This window comes from Mustela nigripes, chromosome 12 (genome assembly GCF_022355385.1).
Source record: "Mustela nigripes isolate SB6536 chromosome 12, MUSNIG.SB6536, whole genome shotgun sequence".
NCBI lineage: Eukaryota > Metazoa > Chordata > Mammalia > Carnivora > Mustelidae > Mustela > Mustela nigripes.
Genome location: NC_081568.1, coordinates 154,815,392 through 154,825,782, shown reverse-complemented (window position 1 = coordinate 154,825,782; position 10,391 = coordinate 154,815,392).

The following is a 10,391-nucleotide window of genomic DNA, read 5'->3' as shown; positions in this document are numbered from 1 at the left end:
TTTACCAATCACTTTGTAAAAATAATTTCATGGATATGCTTAGACTAATAAAATTATATACCAGAGTGTCCTTTCAAACATATTACCAAGTGACAAGAGGGGGATGACATAATATTGTCTCCACTCTTTCTCAAATAAAAAATTTAAGAAATATTTCTCAAAATTAAAAGAAAAATAGACAAGATAGTGACTGGTTGGCCTGGCAGCATAGTTGAGTTACTCCAGTAAGTACCTCTTTTAGGATTTCTTTACAAAGCATCATAACTAAACAGGAAAAAAATAAAACAAGTATTACTGCAGTTAGAAAATACTTATAAGGGGGGCACCTGGGTGACTCGGTGGGTTAAGCCGCTGCCTTCAGCTCAGGTCATGGTCTCAGGGTCCTGGGGTCGAGTCCCGCATCGGGCTCTCTGCTCAGCAGGGAGCCTGCTTCCCCCCCCCCCTCTGTCTGCCTCTCCATCTACTTGTGATTTCTCTCTATCAAATGAATAAATAAAATCTTTAAAAAAAAAGAAAATACTTATAAGGTCAAAGTGACATACAATTTCTGTAGTTATAATGCTATCACTCAGTAAGTGAATGAAGAAATTAGAGATAGTATGAGAAAGGAATCCATCAAAATCCTTGAGAAGAACACAGGAAGCAACCTCTTCGATCTCAGAGCAGCAACTTCATCCCAGAAACCACCAAAATCAAGGGAAGCAAGGTCAAAAACTGAACGATTGGGACTTTATCACGATCAAAAGCTTTTGCACGGCAAAGGAAATAGTCAATAAAACCAAAAGACAACTCGCAGAATGGGAGAAGGTATTTGCAAATGACATATCAGATGAAAGGCTAGTATCTAAAATCTATAAAGAACATATCAAATTCAACACCCAAAGAACAAATAATCCAATCAAGAAATGGGCAGAGGACATAAATAGATATTTCTGCAAAGAAGACATCCAGATGGCCAACAGACACATGAAAAAGTGCTCCATATCACTCGGCATCAGGAAAATACAAACCAAAACCACAATGAGATACCACCTCACGCCAGTCAGATTGGTTAAAGTTAATAAGTCAGGAAATGAGAGGTGCTGGCGAGGATGTGGAGAAAGGGCAACCTTCTTAAATGGTTGGCGGGAATGCAAGCTGGTGCAACCACTCTGGAAAACAACATGGAAGTTCTTCAAAATGTTGAAAATAGAACTACCCTACAACCCAGCAATCACACTACTGTGTATTTACTCTAAAGACACAAATATAGTGATCCAAAGGGGCATGTGCACCTGAACGTTTATAGCAGCAATGTCCACAGTAGCCAAACTATGGAGAGAACCTAGATGTCCATCAACAGATGAATGGATAAAGAAGATGTGATATATATATATATATATATATATATATATATATATATATATATGAATGCTATGCAGTCATTAAAAAACGAAAACTTGTCATTTGCAATGACATGGATAGAACTAGATGGTATTATTCTGAGTGAAATAAGTCAATCAGAGAAACATAATTATCATATGATCTCCCTGATAAGAGGAAGTTGACAAGCAAGGTGAGGGCCATGGGGGGTAGGGAAGGAAAAAAATGAAGCAAGATGGGATATGGAGGGAGCCAAGCCGTAAGAGACACAATATCACAAAACAAACTGAGGGGATTGGGGGTATGGAGGGTGGTTGGGTTATGGACATTGGGGAATATGTGTGCTATGGTGATTGCTGTGAAGTGTGTAAATCTGATGATTCACAGACCTGCACCCCTGGGGCTAATAACACATTATATGTTAATAAAAATTAAAAATTAAAAAAGAAATTAGAAATAGAACACAATGTTTCCCACTTTCTGAAAATAACACAACAGAAAATGTTGCCAAGATAGTGAGCTTTATTATCTCTAACACTTGTTCTCCTGGTTACTTTTGTTCTGTCTACCCTACCTGACAATGTTTGTTGCTATAGTTAAATATAGTTTTCATTTTTGGTGCTTCTGCATGCTGCTGAGATGCACAAAGGCTAATGAGACAGTCTCTTTTGGCAAAATTCTTCTATCAGGGTACAGCCTAAGCTTATTTGAGAGTGCTTTTTGAAAGTCTAAATGGCATCAAGAATGCTTAGTTTGTGCCTAGTGTTTTCAGCCAAAAATATTTCTCACATATCTGGTAATTGTGTTATGGGGTAGAGAACTCCCCTTTTCACTCTTATGTATTATTTCTATACAATATGTCATATACAATACTGGCTGGATATTCAAATTTTGGCTGGTAAGTGTTGATACTTAATGGATCTTATCTTCAAAAGACTTTATAATCTCATCTTCAAAAGACTTGATCTTTGATCATGGGCTTAACAACCTTGAATAAATTCAGTTTACATTTTCAAAGAATCTAGCTTAAGGATGGACCCAGACAAGTAAATTGCAATGTTTATTGCTTTGAAGTGGACTCTATAGGGAAGAAGGACAAATTATATATATATATATATATATATATATATATATATATATATATATATATATATATATATACACACTCACTGAGTGTCCATATATTTAATTCAGTATATATATAATATATATTATATATATATCTACAAATTGATATTGATATATATATATATATATAATTGAGATCAAATTTCAATACTTTCAAAACTTTCTCTATTAAATTGCTTTTCTGTTAAAAAAAAATAGTAATACATGCCCAAAAAATACAGTTTCAAACCTGGCATAATCAGGGTCTAAGGTGCTTTGAAGACAAATCCACCAGTATTGAAGAAAGATGTTCAAGGCTTGGAGATAGGAATTAGCAAATGGCATGTGGGGAAAAAAAAAGCAGTGAGTAATGATAATTCAGCTTTAAGCTGACGTATTACATTAATTCCCTTCTCCATGCCTTTATGTATTCCAAACTATCATTAGAAAACATTCATGATCCATCATCAGAGTCCATCATCTCTTTCAAGGCTCAATACACACATCCATCATTGTTTCATTAGATAACTAGAAATATCTTTTTTGGTAGCCTATCCTGAATAATTCCATCCTAATTTTAAATCCTGTACTTTTTTTTTTTTAAATCAACTGCTAAGATTCAAGGTTAGAGAAAATCAAGATTCATATCAATATTTGTATGGCAAGGTGTGATTTAGCTGCCAACATTTAGTGCACCTGTAAACTACATCTCATATCAACTTTATAGAATTGTAGGGCTTAGACTGAGAAAGATAATGGTGTCATGTGACCACAGGTTGTATGCACACCTTTGAAGTATGACGACTGCTGTAATGTCATATTCAAATATGTTCATAAAAAGGGACAAAATGGTAATCATTGGAACTCTTAAGAGAATTGACATATTTCACCTGAAATAGAGAAGATTAGATATATGTGGTCTCTTTATTCATGTATTTGAAATATTTCACATGAAAGAAGGAATAGAAATGTTATTTATGTTTCCAAAAGGAAAGTGCTAGGATGACTGTGGAGGAGGCGCTAATAGGTTCTCAGCTCAACATGAAAGACAATTTTCTCTTTTTTTTATTTGATTAAGATTTTATTTGTTTATTTGACAGATAGAAATCACAAGTAGGCAGAGAGGCAGGCAGAAAGAGAGGAGGAAGCAGGCTCCCTGCTGAGCAGAGATCCTGATTCAGGGCTAGATCCCAGGACCCTAGGATCATAAACTGAGCCAAAGGCAGAGGCTTTAAAAAAATACTTTACAGACAGAAATCCCAAGTAGGCAGAGAGGCAGGCAGAGAGAGAGAGGAGGAAGCAGGCTCCCCACTGAGCATAGAGCCCGATGTGGGGATCTATCGCAGGATGCTGGGATCATGGCCTAGGCCAAAGGCAGCAGCTTTAAACCAGTGAGCCATCCAGACGCCCCAAGAGAACTTTATAATAATAAATGTTAACAAAAAATTATATTGACATTTGTCAAAATGGTAAGAAAGACTCTTGTCAAAACTATTACAAAGGGGGAATTAAGCAGGGGAGAGATTAGGTTCAACTCCAAATAAAACAAAGACTGTTGGAATATTTATATACAGGAAACAGAGTGAGGGGGTCAGTGGATGGAAAATTACCAAGAAGGCACAACAAGAACAGGGAATTATGTAATAGGATTCTTATAGAGGACAGAGAGAGGGATTAGATATAAATGGTAGGTATGTGGAATCTGATCAGCTACCAAGTGTACTCTGTCAAGTAGACATCCATGAATGGTGGGGATTCTTGATAAATTGGCTTAGCAGAATTCTTGCTAAATTGGAGCTTATGGGTACAGAGACCTAGTTGAGATGAGGGCTCAAATGAGCTTAACTCAAGTCTGGTCAGAGAGTCTTTGTCTATAATAGTTACACCAATTATAGTAATAACATTGTCTTTTAAACAAGTGATGACATTGAGGCCTCTGGAGGTTAAACTTCCCAAATTCATTCACCTGGTGAGCTGGGATTCAAACTCAGAATGCAAGAAACCTAAAGCTCCAATAGTCAACCATGCTGTTCTTCCACCTGTATCTTGGAAGAATCTGCTTTATAAGATGAAGAGCTTCTTCTCAGAGTTAGTCTTCAGCTATAGATTACTGAACCAATGATGATAAAGAAGAATTCCTAAACTGGACAGGAAGAGAAGTCATTACTGAAGTCTAACTTTAAGTGCTTATGGTTTTATGATTAGGATGATTGATTGCTTTCTGGACTAGAAGGAATCTCAAATTAGTCTAACATTTCTCCATATCCTTGCCAATACTTGTTATTTGTGGTCTTTAAAAAAATAACAGCCATTCTATTAAACGTGAGGTAATATCTTAAGAAAACAGTGACTATAGTTAATAATTATTGTAACTATAGTTAACAATGAATAGCACATTTAAAAGTTGCTAAGAAGATAGACTTTAAGAGTTCTCATCACAAGGGTTCTCATCAAAAAAATGTATGTTAACTTGTTTTATTATTATGATCACTTCACAGTATGCTGTACATATGAAACTAGTCAAATGTTATATGTAAGTAATTTCTATATCAATAAAATAATAAATATGTATATACAAGCCTACAAAAAACTAGCATAATACCCTCATTTTATTTTAAATGTCTATTTTTTCTTGTGAAAAGTTTTTTTTAATTTTTACAGAATTTTCTTTATTTAATTTAACAGAATTTAAATTTCACAATAATTTTCTACTTTTCACAGTAATTTTCACAGAAATGACAGGATTTTTTTTAAATCAACTGTAGTTGACACAAAATGTTACATTAGTTTCAGGTGTAAAAAATAGTGATTTAACAGCTCTCAATTGTTCTCTGCTCAGCACGAGTGGAGTCATGACCTGTCACCATATAATTATTTTTTATTTATTTTCAGCATAACAGTATTCATTATTTTTCACCACACTCAGTGCTACATGCAATCCATGCCCTCCATAATACCCACCACCTGGTACCTCAACCTCCCACACCCCCCCCCGCCACTTCAAACCCCTCAGATTGTTTTTCAGAGTCCATAGTATCTCATGGTTCACCTCCCCTTCCAATTTCCCCCAACTCCCTTCTCCTAACTCCACTTCTTTTCCATGCTATTTGTTATGCTCCACAAATAAGTGAAACCATATGATAATTGACTCTCTCTGCTTGACTTATTTCACTCAGCATAATCTCTTCCATGTTGCTACAAAAGTTGGGTATTTGTCCTTTCTGATGGAGGCATAATACTCTATAGTGTATATGGACCACATCTTCCTTATCCATTCATCCATTGAAGGGCATCTTGGTCCTTTCCACAGTTTGGCGACCGTGGCCATTGCTGCTATAAACATTGGGGTAAAGATGGCCCTTCTTTTAACTACATATAATATATTACAATACTGTTGACTATTTTATTTATGCTATACCTTTCATCCCATGACTTATTCACACTCCCAATCATTTTCTCTTCCCTTTGACAATCAGCAATTTGTTCTCTGTATATATGAGTCTGTTTCTGTCCTTTTTTTTAACACCCTCATTTTAGAAGTGATAAAACAGAAACTAAGAAACACAAGACAAATTATGCATAACACATGGTAAGCTCGTGATAAAACAGATAATAGGTAATACCCCCCAAATTCTGGGTCTGAGCCTGTGTTTCTCTATTATTTTTTAAGGATTAAACCATTCCCAAACATCTTGTTGACTAGTTTTCCTTAAACACTGTTTTTTTTGTTTTGTTTTGTTTTTTTATTCTTGCAGAAGTTCAGGAAAGTGCAAAGTGCAGCATTGACTAACACAAACAATACAAAGGTTTCTTAACTTTTAGGGTCCGCAGAATCTGGTCTTTAACTGTCCTTGGAGTGGATGGCTTTTATTCAATGGTAGGGAAAAAAGTAACCTAAAGGATGTTTCCACTAAAGTATTATTAACCATTTAAGTGCTTCCAAGATATTTGCAATTTAAAATATGATCTACTACTCCAAATGAGGCTGGAAGAGAAGTTTCAGTTGGCATGACTGTAGTTTTTTTTTAAGATTTTATTTATTTATTTGACAGAGATCACAAGTAGGCAGATAGAGAAGAGGAAGCAGGCTCCCTGCTGAACAGAGAGCCTGACGCAGGGCTCGATCCCAGGATCTTGGGATCATAACCTGAGTCGAAGGCAGAGGCTTTAACTCACTGAGCCACTCAGGTGCCCCATGACTAGTTTTTAAGAGAAAAAAGCTCTTTGGGGAAAGAAATATCTCTCACCTTGCAGAAGAGATGAAATAGCTCATCATCCTGCATACTCCCAAGTCATTGATCCAGAAGCCTAAGAACTACAGGCACACAATTTTTTTAAAAAATCACAACTGAATTTAGACATGTTGAGATAATTCTAGGCTTCATAAGTTCTTCTCAAATCCAACTCTACTTACACTATGTTATGCACATATGGAGATGTTTTTGTTCCAATCAACTGTGTCAATAGAAAACTGCTGGAGGCTCATCTACCGTCTCCCAGGAAGGGAGCTATGGTATGGATAACTGAACAATCAGCATTGCAGACCTCTGCACAGGATACTGCTATGTAACTTCTGCTTATGGCTGTTCACTTTCATGGATCAGTATACAGGAAACCTGAATATCTGGGTTCAGTTCAGAAGACAAAGTCTTCAGGCCTTCTTTTCCAAAGTAAGCTATGGTAGTTTAGGAAGCTAAGTCATTTAGGAAATCTTAGGGAAAAGAAACAGCTAAGAATAACAATGATGAATTTCATTTTTCTTCATTTGATACATAACAAATAATGTATAATGTTTTGATGAAAATCCAAATATTTGCTGGTAATTTCACAGTGCAGTATTGAAGTAAACAAAAATAATTTGTAAAGTGCCTCCTGGAAGAATGGGAGCTAAAATATTATTTTTAATTATACCTAAAATTATTCCTATTAACTTAAGCAACAACAATAATAATATTGAAGGAAAGCTTTTACAACATTGTGACCAAAGATTACAAGTTGGATTTTGAAAATACATGACTTATAGGAACGGGGGATAAAAATGATGCCTTTCCAGCTCCAGTGATTCTCAACTTCAAAGCTAAAAGATACTTTATATTTTGGATGAGAAGATGAAAGGGCTGTGCAGGAGCTTTGTTACCACCTCAGGGAAGGGGTTCTCAAAGGTAATGGAGAAATAAGTCTGAAGCATTCCCTATGAGAAAACTGTTAATGTTTCTGGATTCAATACAGTGAATGGACTTTGTGCAGAGAGTGGAGAAATTAGAAAGTCACTCTAGCATGTGTTGTGCCTGAGTTTTCATATATGAGAGACCACCAAGGAGCCAAGCACTGATGCAATCACACAAGGATTTATTTGACAAGCTTAACCTTGGGTCCAATTATACCCAGCACAGTGCAGTAGCGACTTGGACCCCAATATTAGTTAAAGTAGGGGTATTTAATGAGTTCCTATTACTAAAGCAGGGTGGGGATTCCTGGAACCAAAGCAGGGTTGGGGGATTACTAAAGCAGGCTGGCGGAAAGTTCAGCCCTTGGGGACAGGGGTCTGAGATGGCTTCCAGAGCTAAGATGGCTGTACTTATGCTAAGGCTAAACCTGAGGTGGGATGTCCTGGATTTTCTCAACCTCCATACAGGGAGGCCTGTCTCTTGGAGAGTTAGATTTCTCTGATTATTTTCTAAAGATTTTAGTTATTAATTGACAGAGACAGCAAGAGAGCATAAGCAAGGGGAGCAACAGAAGGAGAAGGAGAAGCAGGCACCCTGCTGAGCACAGAGCCCCATGTGGGGCTTGATCCAGGACCTTGTATCATGACCTGAGCAGATACTAAACCATCTGAGACACCCAGGTACCCTGATATCTCTAATTCATATGTTATGCCTTCTTCAGGAATATTTAGAGAAACTTAGAGAAGTTTATGAAATGCTATGTGTGTATAAATGCTGATATTTTCAAAACAATAGGTGTTTGGTAGAAATTATTTAGCAAAGTAGGAAGAACATCAAGTTTGATGGCATCAATGGAAGGGATTGACTAGGTGTGAGGTCCATCTCTGCCATATTCTATCCAGAGTGACTTTGAACAAATCAACTTCATCCTCCTCTCCTCTTAGGTTTATCTTCACCTGTTGAGAAAAAAAAAAAAAAGTTCATACTACATTTTACATAGTTTGCTCTAAGAAACAAATGAAATACTACAGGTGAATCATAAATGGTGAGGAGTTAAGTTAAATCACTTACTGAATTTTCATAATATTTATTTTATTGTGGGACAAGATGGTGGGGAAGTAGGAGGAGGCACCTTTTCAACCTGTACTCTAAAGTGAACTGATTACCTACCAAAGAATTCCTACCTACACCCATGAAATCAGCCAGAGATCAGAATTATACATGTCTGGATCTCTACAGGGGAAGAAGACACCAGTGGTCAGGTAAAGCCAAGTGGGAATGGCAGACTGATATCGGAAGATAAACAGAAGGAGGAGGGAGCCACCAGAGGCGACCAGTTGGAAAGTAATACCCTAATCCGAGAGTTCCCTGAATCTGGGGACCAGCATTAACTTGGAGTCTGTTTGAAAATACTCAAAAAAAGCAAAGGATTGTGGGGAGGAAATTGTGGGAATCAGGGTGGCTAGCGACAGGAGCTTAAGTCCCCAGTCCCAGGTCAGCCTTCCCTGGCGCTGAGCCAGAGAGAGTGTGGCGGAGAAACCAGGTCTTGGCCCCTAAGCCACCAGCTTGCCAGAGAATGTGTGGGTTCTGGCTCCTGTGAGGGGATGGGAGACACGCCAGACAGCATAACGCATAAGCCCTGCTACAGATCCTGAGATACTCGCACCCATCATCCTCCCCTGAGGAAGGTACAAAGTCCCAGCTGGCGCCCTTTGACTTGTGCCATTGTTTCAGAGCCTAAGGTGCGTGCCCCAAACTCCCCTGACAGAGGTGCGCATAGGCCCAGCCTGGTGCTTTTTGACCTGAGCCCCATTCTCAGAGCCTGAAATGCGTGCACGACCCACAGCCTCCCCTGAAAGAGGTGTGCACAAGCCGGGCACTCTTAGAACCAGAAAGACCAGGCACTCCCAGCCTAGGCCAGCGGGAAAATCTCAGTATGCGATTGCTGCTTGGAACCTCTCTGGTGGTTGGGGGCTCCCAGATAGCCAGCACTGCCGTGGTTTTGGGTACAAGAAAGAGATCCTGTGTCCCCAGGGACTGCGACTCAGAACCTGCTCTGCCAGCAGCCAAGGGGGAACTTATATGGGCTCTGCAGCCAGACTCAATGAGAGGGAGGCCAGGGTGCAGTTTGTTTTCCTCTAAAACTACAAAAACCATCAAAAGGGGTCAAGTTGAGAGGAAAAAAAATAGTGAACAAACATAAAAACCGGCAGAGAACAAAAGACCGATTAAAAAAACAGTTTCCTCAGAGCCCACCCCCTTGAGGGGGGCGGGAGGACTTAACTCAGGGAGCATGATTGACTGAAAAACCATGTGGCAGGCCCCTACCCCCAAAAACAAACCAAGAAAGAAAAAAAAAAGAATGCAAGAGATCAACCAACACTAATTCATAGGGCAACTTATATTTTTAACTTGTTCCCAATATTCTGGTTCATTTTTTTTTAATAGATAATTTTTTAATCTATTTACCATCACAGTGAGCTGTCCAGTACATCAAATTCCATAATAACCTTCTAACCTGAACTTTTTGTTACATACAACTGTTTTTCTTTTGCATTTCTATCTTTTGAATTTCTTTTTTTTTTTATTTTAGTTTAGTTTAGTCAAGTTTATTCCTTTTCATTATTATTTTCTAATATTCATATAGAGTCAAACTTCAAAGTAATCCCCTTTGCACAAACAATACTACCTCTATAGGTAAAACAAATTTTAATCCCCCTTTATCTTAGGAAAGTTGAGTCCTTTAATAAAGAT